This window comes from Phaseolus vulgaris, chromosome 4, assembly GCF_000499845.2.
Source record: "Phaseolus vulgaris cultivar G19833 chromosome 4, P. vulgaris v2.0, whole genome shotgun sequence".
Lineage (NCBI taxonomy): Eukaryota > Viridiplantae > Streptophyta > Magnoliopsida > Fabales > Fabaceae > Phaseolus > Phaseolus vulgaris.
In genome coordinates this window covers 32751647-32764387 of record NC_023756.2, presented here as the reverse complement: position 1 = coordinate 32764387, position 12741 = coordinate 32751647, and positions in this window count along the sequence as shown.

Here is a 12741-nt window from a genome sequence, read left to right as displayed (position 1 = left end):
AAATGTGACCGACCGGATCAATTATATTAATATTGATAATCTTATTCATAAGTATAATAATAATATAATTATTCATAATTATATTATTATTGATTAGTGTAATAGATAAAGTTTCTATGAACATTCTTTAAGGGACTTGACTTTGAGTTCCACCTGCTGCAGTTTAGTTCATAATTATAAACAAAAAATAACATCCGTAGATAAATGATCTATCTAGATGATCTCTTGTTTTTTTTTTTATAATAGAATCTTAAGACTCCATTCAATCCTCTTTCTAAAGCCATTTGTACCTTCACATTGTGACCTAAATTTATGTCTGACATTATATGGTCTGACGTAAATGTTAGATTTTTTTAATTATAATTTTGTGTTGAATAATATTCCAATCCAATATAAAATAAAAAATTCACGTAAAAAATTTGGTCTGACCTAAATATACATAATCGTCATCCATATCAAACTATTAAACAAACTTAAAAAGCAATAAATAACATACTTAATGAATCGTTTTTGCATTAATGTTTGTTTCTTACTTTCAAATTATTCTTATTTCATGTTGTTAGAATCTAGGAACATGTTTATGTCTATTTAGGTCTTAGTCATTTTCACTGCTTTCATTTTATTTGATTTCAAATTTTTACTTTCATATGTTTAGATTGGTGTCATGTATTGTATGAAGTATTTGAAAAAATGTTGTGCAAAATGTTTTAATTTTTATATGTCTAGGACTATTGGATTTTTGTGCAGGTTCTTATGGTAGATAGATGTTGAGGCTTGAACCAAGCAGGTAAGGTTTTTAGGCCGGAAGAAAACGGATTCAAGCGTGAATGGATTTTTGTGGGTGAGGGTTTTTTATTTGTAATTTGTTTGTGGGCTTTTAGTGGTATTAAGGGATGTTTTGGTTGTATTGTGTTTTTCCCTCTTTTGTTTAAGGATTAGTTATAAGGAAGTAGTTGATGTTTTCTATTGATGTGATCTACCATTCCTTTTCTTTATTGAGGATTGGTTCGGTGGTTAGTAAAGCTTAGAGATTGTATATAGATCAGGTGTTGAACAGGTTGACCATAGTCATTTTTGTATAAGGGTTGAGACATTCATAAGATGTCTGTATAAGAGTTAAAACACTCCTAAAATATCTTATTTTATTTATTTATTTATTACAGATTAAAAATATATGATTCTCATTTTAAGCTATTAATTTTTGTTAAGTTGATTTAATGCCTCCAATGGTATTTTCTAGAAATATACTATTAACAATTTATATAAAAAAAAGGTAAACCTTATTTCTTTGTACTTTTATTATTAAAAGAGATATTGTAATATTTATAAAAATTCAATTAATTCTTTTAGTAATGAATTGTTTAGTGAAATCAATTATTTCATTCAAGTCTCACTAAAAAATAATTAAATATCCTTGTTATATTTGAAGTTATTCTCCACATTACTCTCTTCTCTTCTTGCACTCACCGTACCGCTTCACTCACTGCACATGCATCTCTGAACTCACTGCGCTGCCCTGACATTCAACACAGCTAATATCATATACACATTTCCTTATGTGATCACTCACACACAAAGGTATCTGTGATCACTCACACACAAAGGTACCCTTTTAGATTGAACTACTTATTATTTTCTTATTAACCTCTTCATACAACATCTAAGGTTATTTATAACCCTCCATAAGAACCAACTTGTGTTACATGCAAAACCCTAAAACACAAAATCCCCAACTCCAACTAATTTAGAAAAAAAAATAATCATTATATTAATTAAGTTAAATATTATAAACTAAAAAATTATTAATATTTTTAAAGTAATTTTTACTTTTTAATAATAATTTATAAATTGATATCTAAATTGATTATTAATTTAATTAAAAATAATTTAAAATCTAAATTAGTTAGTTGTTAAAATCTGAATAGTTAATATTAGATATTAATTTATATTTTATAAAATTTTATTAATAATAGAAATTAGATTATTTATTAATAAATTTTCTAATTTATAGAATAATATGCAAGTGTGTGTTTGTATGGAAATGTTGTTAGATGCATGGGAAAAGCAAAGATCCATCTACCAAAATCTGCACCAATTATGATTTGTCTGCAACACCATGCAACTGCCAACTCCCAAGCATATGTCACCATCTTGGGCGGACTCTGGAAGTTATAAGTGAAATAAGCAATGGCAAGCTTGAAGGCAGCATGATGAAAATGTAATGAAAGAGAATACATGGGGCAATAATAGGGATAATAAATAATATAGTGGGATGTGTAATTTGAAAGATAGGAACTAAGATAGGGCTGAGAAAATGTACAGCAGCAGGATCTTTTGTTAAAGTCTTCTGTTGTATTAAATGTTTGAAAGATAGGAACATTTGGTTTGTCTATACCTGTTTTTGCAAATGGACCTGAAAGAGAGTCTCTGTTAGTTTGGGAAGGTGTATTGAACCTAAATTTTTGTACACAGATTAAATTATTTTTTATTAATAAAAAATTAATATAATAATTATTTATTTTTATTTCTAAATTAATTAATATTTAACGATTTTATTGTAATATCTATGATTTCATTAGTTTTGTCACCAAATTGAAAACTAAAAAATTACCGGACTAAATAATAGTGACTTACTAAAAATTGATTTTGACTAAAAATATTAACATCTTAAGATCCGTAACATACAAGAATAACTCAGACTTTAAAACCAATGAAAGGATGTGTGTATAAATTATAAAAGATCTTATACTACATTCAATTTGATATTAATTAGTGTGACATCGATGTAATAATGGAACACGTTTCTGGTTGTAGTTGAGCTATATATGCAAAGTGACTTAATATTAAAACTAATACATATATATGGTTGAAACAATGAAAGATCACACGTATAAGTCCAAATGCAGACACGTATATTGTATCTGAGATTACAGAACCATTGTAAACCTGTTCTAAAGATATAATTCCGAGTCTACCAAGATAGCTAGTTTCGTGTTGAAGACGAAGAAGAACCGCCAAAAACAGCTGCATTCTTCTTAGAACATATCATCAGGCAAAGAGATAAACATACAATAATCAATTTTATAAGGTCATATAAATAGATTTAAAAACTCTTTTATGTTTTCAAAAATATATTATATAAACATTTTTGGCCTGATATATTGTAAGTAAATTTTTGACATGATATGTTATTTTGATATTTAAGAAAAAGAACAATGATAATATATATTATAGATATAATAAAAAAATAAAGGTCAAATTTCATTTATATATAATTATGGTATAGGATAGAAAGCTACTACTAAAAATAAAAAATAAAAAAAAAATATTTTTTTATTTTAGTTCTTAATAAAAAAGTGAGAGTTATAATGTAAAGTCTATTCAAGTTGGATATAAAAATAAATATTAAATATTGTCCATAATAAAGACATTTAATTCATATTAAAAATTATTAAAATAATAATAATAAATTAGTGTGTATGATAACTATTTTAAAGATTGAATGAAGTGGTGACGACATTGCTGGTGTGCTACAAGTGTGGGTGGCACTGGTAGTTTAAAAATAATGGACCCACTAGGTGAAAGCTGCGTTTTTATTTTTTTTATTTTTTTTTTATCGGCAATAAATAATAAATAAAATAGAACCACTTCAGGGGTGGTTCAACCCTTATACATAAAACGCTAAACCAGTTCCAGCTATCGCCTTCCAAAAACCAACCCAACTCTTCTACCCCTTACAAAACCAAGCAAAATACCTCAAGAAACTAACCTCGTACACTCCAAAGGAGCCAAACACCAATTAGAATAAGAGAACGAAACTAACTGGGAATTTGTTGAGACCCAAGACTAAGCCTTTACCTGTGCCAATGCAAAGACCTCTTTCTCGTGTGCCACTCCTCTATTAAAAATTATACGATTCCTGTGGCTCCAAATCTCACTAATCACCCCTACCCAGATCGCGTTCCAAACAACCAGGCCCGTCTCCGAAGGTAAGCTCAATCTAAATTGATCAAAGTTGCACCTTGGATCAATATGAGTCACAAACACGATTCCTAGCCACTTAAAACATAAACACCAAACTCGCCAAGCAAACGAACATCCAAAGAACAAATGGCTACTCGACTCCTCCTCCTTCCCGCACAACACGCACCTGTACCCCTCTTCTACTAAGATTGACCCTGGTAGCAAGCTTGTTTTCCAACACCCTCCAAGCCAAAACCATTGCAGATGGAATTGCCTTACTCCTTCACAACTTTCTAAGCTCCTGCGAAGAAACCGCCTCATTATCCTTCCTGATAAGGTTGTAAGCAGAGCTAACGGTATAAGACTGAAAACCTCCACCCTTCCAAATCCAACTATCAGTCTTTTCAAGAACAACCTCAACCCCAAGCAGTTAATTTCACTTTTGGTATTCAAACATGCTGCGTTTCCATGGCCACCTGTTTGAGTTTCCATGGCCACCTGTTTGAATTTGATGGGTCTCAAGTTGCACTTCAATAGCATATAATAGCATATAAGTGTTTTTAGATGGAGTTTAGTATTTTATTTAAGTTTGAGTTTTAAAAAAGGCATGGTAAATACACCAATTATAGAAAGCGGCTACCTCAAAAACTAATCTAAAAAATATTAAGACTATTAAAATTAGGATTACAAAATTATTCTAATTTTTTTTATTTAAAAATCTCCTATCGCCTAAATAGGTGATTAAGTTTGTGCTATCAAAAGTATTATTGATCTGTACTAACAATATACCATTCTAAATCTGCTATAAAGAAAATAAATTTACAGAACATCATACTTATATTTAAGTAGAAAATTATATATATATATATATAATTGGTTTTAAAAAAATGTCTTAAAACCACTTGATATCTTGAACCAGTAATATTTGTCAACGATTTTGTTGTCAGACTATAGTTGAGGACATGGTTGAGCAAATTGAAGGCTTTAAGTTGTCACATCACCGATTAATAATGATAGAATGATATTTCATGAAAAATAAAATAAAATAAAAATAAAAATAAAACAACAAATTAAAAAATTAGAAACTGAAAACATATATGGGTGATGATACTTGAAATCAGGTTTACCTATTGACACCTAAAAAATATTATTTTATTATAATATTTTTTTTAAACTGTTACAGGATAATTATTTTCTAATATTAGAGTATAGAAACTTTATTCTAAAAATATACACGCATGCTATATCAGGAAATTTTATGATGTAACGTGTCCTCCACGTATAAACCTACAGACATTAACTAAAATATCAAGGGGGAAAAAGGTTGAAAGCAACCTGGTCAATTTTTTTGCTTAAGGATTATTAAAAGGTTAACTTGAAAGACAATATAAGAACTAAACATAATAAACCCATAATGGGATAACTACTAAAAATTTAATTAACTTCATAAATGGATCTTAATCTTGATACGTTATGTTGTTAAATTATTACTCTAGAAACAAGCCGATAAAAAAAATTACTTTAGCAACCAAGTCTTGTACTATTTATTCTTACATCTTCAATGAAACAAAATATGAGTTGCTTTACATATATGTTGGAAAATATAGTTTATTGTGGGTGTGTTAGATTATCAATAAGTAATTTATACTCATTTTTTTATAAGGGATTTTAATCAACTCATAACTTTATTTCAATAAAAAAGAAATTCAAGGAATAATTCGTAGTTAATTACTTACACATTTACATGAGTGTAATTACTTTTGGACGTGATATAGATAAATTCTTAGGTAAATCTATGTGTATTATCAACTACATTTTTTGTTTTTTGTTTTTTAAATCCCTAGACATATTAAACAACACATATATTACTTTTTCTTTATCAATTCCTGAATAATTCCTACCGATAATTCAATTTGTCTATAATAATTCATATTAAAACATTAGTAAAATTGAATCTAACTTTTTTTTTTATCAGCAAAGAATGAAATTAAATTGACGGGATACAAAAGGGTATCCCAACCCTTTTACAGTAACCAAACCACACTAAAGATAACCAAGACCAACAAGACCACCCTCTAAGGAGGAGAGATCGAACTGTTTGCTATAAGAAGCTACAAAACCTTGCAGCAGAAGACACCCTACCTCTATTACGCTAATAAAACAAAAGCAAATTGTGGCAACAACGCCGCCAAACTTGAATAGAAAACGTGGACAAAGTCGTGCCAAGTTGGCACGACTTCAGGAGTTGACGTGGCAGAAGTCGTGCCAACTTGGACAACTTCAGGCTGACGTGACAAAGTCGTGCCAACTTGGCACGACTTCTACATATGAAGTCATGCCAAGTTGGCACGACTTGCCCAAATTTGTAATTATTTTGAAAGCGACCCAATTTTGATAAAAACGAAAAAAAAGACCCCATGATGGTCAAAATCCCGGCCTTTCATGTATCTAAATATTAACCCTATTCCTACTTCGCTCTTGTGTGAAGAAAGAAAATCCTTATCTACAGAGTTAATAATTCAGGAAGGAAAAATTGTTTATGCTGACAATAAGACAAGAAATAAGACAAGAAATTGATCTTATTTAGTTGATGCAAAGTGCATTACTCAACTACGAAAGAGATGCTTTTTGCTTATAAAATAATATTATTTTATAAAACCACCATAATATAGTTAACACTATTCTTGGACTTTTTAAGTGAACATATAAGAAATAGGCTATACAAAATTAAGATATTTAAATTTGATGACTCTTAATTCTTGAGTCAAATCATTTATAAAAAAGCTTGACATTACCTTTATTTTATAATATTAAGATTTTAAGTTTGTTAATATTTTTTATATATATTATCCATTTTTCTCAATGTAGGACTTTAATTTCACACTTAAATCCTAATAATTGTATCATCTCTTGAATATATATACTACAAAGATTGATAAAAAAAATACATTATATTCATTTTGTTTGGTTATATATATTACAATTTACTGATCCATCAAAACCTCAAACGTAACACAAAAATGAAGAAAAAAAATTCAATTTCAAGGAAGAAGAAATATATTACATTACTATGTTTCTCTCAAGTTTCACAGTGAACTCTTGATAATGTTAGAATGTATGGCTTTAAACTAGAAGGGGATGAATGGTTTAAAGAGGGTTTTCGCAAACTTTTAAGTCAAGAATGAAATTACATCGAGAAACACTTGAATCAGAATTCAGTTTGCCAAAACACAAAGCAAATAAGCACAGCACCAGAAAAACAATCGGTTGTTTATGCCAGTTCACAAATATAAAAACTGAATTTAAAGAGATTAAGGATAGAGAAAATGCACATAGAGAAACCACTGGGGAATCCACTAAGCAATCAACCCTAGATTACTTACAACACAACCAAAGAAGTGACCTTGATCCCCTCAAGACAAACACTTCCTTTGGTACAACACAACACCACTAAGAATGTTGATCTTGATCCCCTCAAGAACACACAACACTTCTCAGCAATACACACAAAGTTTCTTTCAAAAGTACAAAGGATTACACTTGTTACAGAACAAATCTGAAGTCAATACAAGATGAAAATCCTATCTCACACTCTTTGATCAATGCAATCTCTAAGCAATTCTCAACTTTTCAAAATCTCAAATCAGTTCAAAAACTCAAATCTATTTTTCTATATTTAAAACAAAGTTGTTTGTTGCATAATCTTAACAAACTATTAATTGCATTTAAAGATTGGTCAAAGCATTAATAACTGGAGCGTAAACAGTTAGAAAATCATTCAATGTTCAGTCAAAGCACAAAACAGTTTTTTGTTATGGTGCCAAAACAAACAATCGGTTGTTTCCACAAATCAATTGGTTGTTTTGGTTTGAAAGCAAGTCAACCATTAAAAACAGTTTTCAACCTTTCTAAAACCACCTAAGTATAAAACAATCGGTTGTTTCGACAAAACAACAGGTTGTTTTTCACTTAGTTTGAAAATCATTTTTCTTTTAAAAGGTTTGAGAATGCGTATGCTTTGGATTCAATCAAGAGTGGATATATACAATTTATCTACCCCAGATCCTATCCAAAGACAACTCAGCAACAACAAGCACATCCAGCCTTTCATCATCTTCAAAGGGTTTGGATTCTTCAAAGCTTGAACACACTTGGTTCAACAGATAAGTGTCATAATTCAATAATATTTCATATTAAAATATAGACACTTATGATTTTTTTTATTGATAAAATAACTATATAATTCAACCCCTAATTTAGGAATTTAATTTTTTTTACATATTTTGTGATTATAAGATGAATGGGAATTATTTATTCCCAAATTTGTGTTAATTTCAGGATTTTAAGGTAAAATGGAGATAAAAGAGATAAAGGAAAATGGACAAGATGAAAAGGGAACATTGGAAACTCGCCCAAGTGAGTTCACTCCAATGAAGTTGGGATTTTTCTTGTCACACTCGCTTAAGCGAGATGTTACTTAGCCCAAACCCAAATAGGTTAAATAGACGGTGTGAGGCATAACCCTAAACATCATTACGAGAATAGAGAGAGATATAAAATCCTAGAGGAGGCAGTCGTTAAGGAGAAACATCATAGATCTTCTTTTCTTTCTTTCCATGCTTGTAATGGCCAACATGAGTATATATTTTTTATACTTTAGAATGTGTCATTTTGAAATGCCACAATTATCCTTTAGAATGTGTCATTTTGAAATGTCGCAATTATCCTTTAGAACATGTCATTTTGAAATGTCACAATTATTCTTCAGAATAAATAGCCTGTGTTTTTCCCCTCTTTCTCTGCAAAACACAATTATCCTATAAAATAATAAAAAAGTAAGTTTTGGTTTCTTCCTTCTCTTTCAAGAAACACTCACCAAAACCTTATCGCTCTTCTCCCTTTCTCTCTGCAACAGACTTATGAAACCTCTCTTCACTAAACATTCACGAAACCCTACCTCTCTTCACTCTTGCCCTCACGAAATACAAATTGTAACGCGTTCACGCGTTACACTGTCTGCCAATATCCGTCATTGTCGTCTCCTCAGCCATCATTTGGTCAGGTTCGAAATCTACTCTGGATTGTTCCTAATTTGTCAAATCTATTGTGGTTCTTAATTTGTGAAATCTATTGTGTATGAGTATGATAATTGTGTGTTATTGTGTTTGCCATGTGTTGGTTGGTAACTTGCCCTGTGTTAACGCTTGAAGGCACAACTGTAGTGGTTCGACTCTAGGTATTGATAGTTTTCTTTTTTGTTTTGTATGTTTGTAAGATCTTAATGACCTTGGTTTTGAATTTAATGTGAGTTTAACGTTGGCTTCAGGGTGGAGACGAGGTTTATCGCAGGCATGGGAGCGAATTTGTGATATTAGTAAGGCTGAATTTGAAAAGGTCTATCAATGCCTTGGTGTTAGATTGGAGGCAATGGTAGGGTTGCTAGTTTCCTTTTTGACATATTGAGCTCACCTGTATTGCCTATTGAATTCCTTTTTACCTTCCATAGGGCATATTCTAAGATGTTTTGTTATTGTGTTACAAGAGCACTGCTACACTACCAATTGTATTCATGCTTATAATGTTTTGGATTTAACTTTTGTCTTTTGGCCAGATCTCCCATATTCTATTTATCAAGTCTGTTTTTTTGTCTGTTTTCTTCCTTTTTTTCTATTCCAGTTGGGTTCTCAAATTAACCTAAGAAAAGTGATTTTTTTTTCTAACTTAGATTCTGCATAATAACTTTAGTTTTCTGTTGCAGTTTTATTCACAACTAAGATTGAAATTAGGACTTTTTATGAAACATAACTTCTCTGCATTTTTTAATCATTTACAATACATTTGTAGCCAAATTTAACAATGATGCAACATAAAAGGCTCTGTTTTTAGGCTAATTATGTGCTGATGTGCAATAAGTGTAACAATAAGTAGATTGAGTTAGTGGATTTCTTTTTGTAATAACTTTATGTGTTTATTTAATTCAATATCTGTTATATTCGACTGTGTACTGAATGATAATATATTTGGTTATAGGGAGAGAGCTACTTTAACGATTTAATCCCTCCAACTTTGGATAAATTGGATAAATTAGGGTTGTTCCAAGAAGATGACAGTACTCGTGTGATTTTTGTTGAGGGTGTAAATATACCAATTATTGTTATGAAAAGATATGGTGGCTACAACTATTCTTCAACTGATATAGCATCCCTCTGGTTAGTTTACACTTTCAGTTTTTTAATAAATAAACTCATACCGAGTTACTAACTCACTTTAGTGGTTAAAATTTGTTATTGATTGTCCATCAGAAGCTACTACAAATAGCTTCTAGATATGTTACATATTAGACATGGAGAAAAAATGTTTAATCCACAATTTTGTATGAGGCTATACACTTTTATTTTCATATAAACTTTGTGTCTGTATCAATTGTACATAATATGAATGTTGATCACAAAATTTTTTTACTTCAGAAGTTAAACTATTATTTGAGCTACTTTCATCATGTAGGTACCATCTAAATGTGGAAAAACTTGAGTGGAATATATATGTTACTGATGTTGGACAGTGACAACCCTTTGATATGCTTTTTTAAGGTATATCTTAGTTCATTTTTTGTGTGGTTTGTGTTGGCTACCATCTTTTTTGTTGTAAACCAAAACTCTTTGGTATGATTTTTCTAGTTGAATTGCCCTTTGTTATTGATGAGTGTTTTGTATTGCTGATAGGCTACATTATCCTCGACTAGTTATTATGTCCCAATATTTTTCTTGCTCATTTCATATTTTTCAATTTTTTAAAAGAGAAAAGTCATGTACCCATAACATGTTTCTGGGGCTAATGTGCATTATTCTAAAAACACTTCCATCATTTTTTTCAATTTTTCAAAAGAGAAAACTCATGGACCATGACATAACTTCACGTTTTTTCTGATGAGGAAAAAAATGTCTGATATCCCCAATTTTTTAAGGCATTTAGACGTGAAGGATGGCTGCCAAAGGATGAAAATGAGTTCTCCAAATGTACTCATGTTGGCTTTGGTCTTGTTCTTGGGGAAAATGGAAAACGATTTCGAAGTCGCAGCAGTGATACTATTCGATTGGTAGAGTTGCTTGATGAGGCCAAAAAACGTTGTAAAGCATCCTTTCTTGAACGTAGATAGGGAGTTTGTCAATGTAAAACATTTTAATTAGTTTTCATACAAGTATATGTTGTTTTAACATTATGGATAATGACAATACCAAACTATTTTCTTATTGTTCTAAGTAATCATTATTGTTCCTATTGTTGAACAAAATGCTTTGATGTCTCCAAATCCTAAGAGGAAAGCTTGAAGACATTGTTGTTGAGTGTGTGTGTTGTCTAGTTGTTTGAAACTTGTCAATTCACTCCTTAAGATGATCTAAGTTCATTTGAATCTTTAACCTTTTGAAAAGATGATTTTTCTAAAATGTTGTTGAAATTTCAACATGTTTTTTGAAACAACAGGTTGTTTTACTTTAGCAATTTTTGAAAAGGTTTTGAAAAGCTTGACTTTGTTGTCAAGTCATTTCAACCTATTGTTTCGACAAAACAATCGATTGTTTTTTTGAAAACCTTAACAAAATTATGTTAAGTGGTTTTAATATGTTTTAAATGATCCTAACTACCTTGGCTCCTTATTAAATGTTCTTGACCCCTTGGTTGATCTATATAAAGGTGGTTTTACGCTCCTAATCTTGGAGTAAGAGAAATAGTTTATCAAAATAGTTTTTCCAAGATTTGAAAGAGCTTTGGATCATTCTTAAGTGTGTGGAATAGGATTGGGTTGTAATTCTGAACTTTAAGCTTTGTAATACCCAGGTGTATTCTATTCTCTTCTTCCTTGATTACTGTATTTCTGTAATTGTGTTGCCAAGGAGTGTTGTGTGTTCTTGAGGTGTTCAAGATCAACATTCTTGGTGTGGTTTGCCAAAGATAGTGTGTTTCTTGAGGGGTTCAAGGTCACTACTTTGGTGTGTGGTGTTTGTAATCTAGTTTTGATTGCATAGTGGTTTACCCAGTGATTTCTGTGGACTGGATGTAGCTCTTGGTGTAAGAGTGAACTAGTATAAATTGCTTGTGTGCTTATCTCTTACCCTTAACTCTTTAAATTCTATTTTTAAGTTGTTTAAGTTCTAACTGGTATAAACAACCGATTGTTTCGAAGAAACAACCTATTATTCTTCTGATATCATCTTAAAACAATTTTGGGTCTTTGTTTCCTTGATTCTTTTCTCTGTAATTCAACATTGAATTTCATTATACCATCAAAGTTTGCAAAAATCTCTTATAAACAATTCACCCCTCTTGTTTAAGGCCATATATTCTAACACCTATGTGAAACAAATACTGGAGCTTGATATTTGCAAGGATACCATAGTGGGTGATGAAATGCAGAGAGGTGTATTAGGTGGCCAAAAGAAGTGTGTTACCATAGGTTAGAAGGACTAAAATCTCAAAAAAAAATAAAAAATCAACCATTACTGAGAACATCAAAGTTTATTTGTATTTGCTCCTAATGTTTTCAAGTCCAACTGTCTCTACAATCATGTTTTGGAACGTAGCTACAAGTTGCCTATAGAAATTCTCAACCACACCCTTTTTTATGATTAAGAGAATGTGACCACGTGGACTTTGCTAACCAAACTCTTGTTTAATTGTTCAAGAGAATTGTTTATTCAATTTACTTTTTATTTTATCTTTTTGATATATACTTATATTGTTATATATCATTAAAACGTTTTTAGTTTTGAATGATTACTT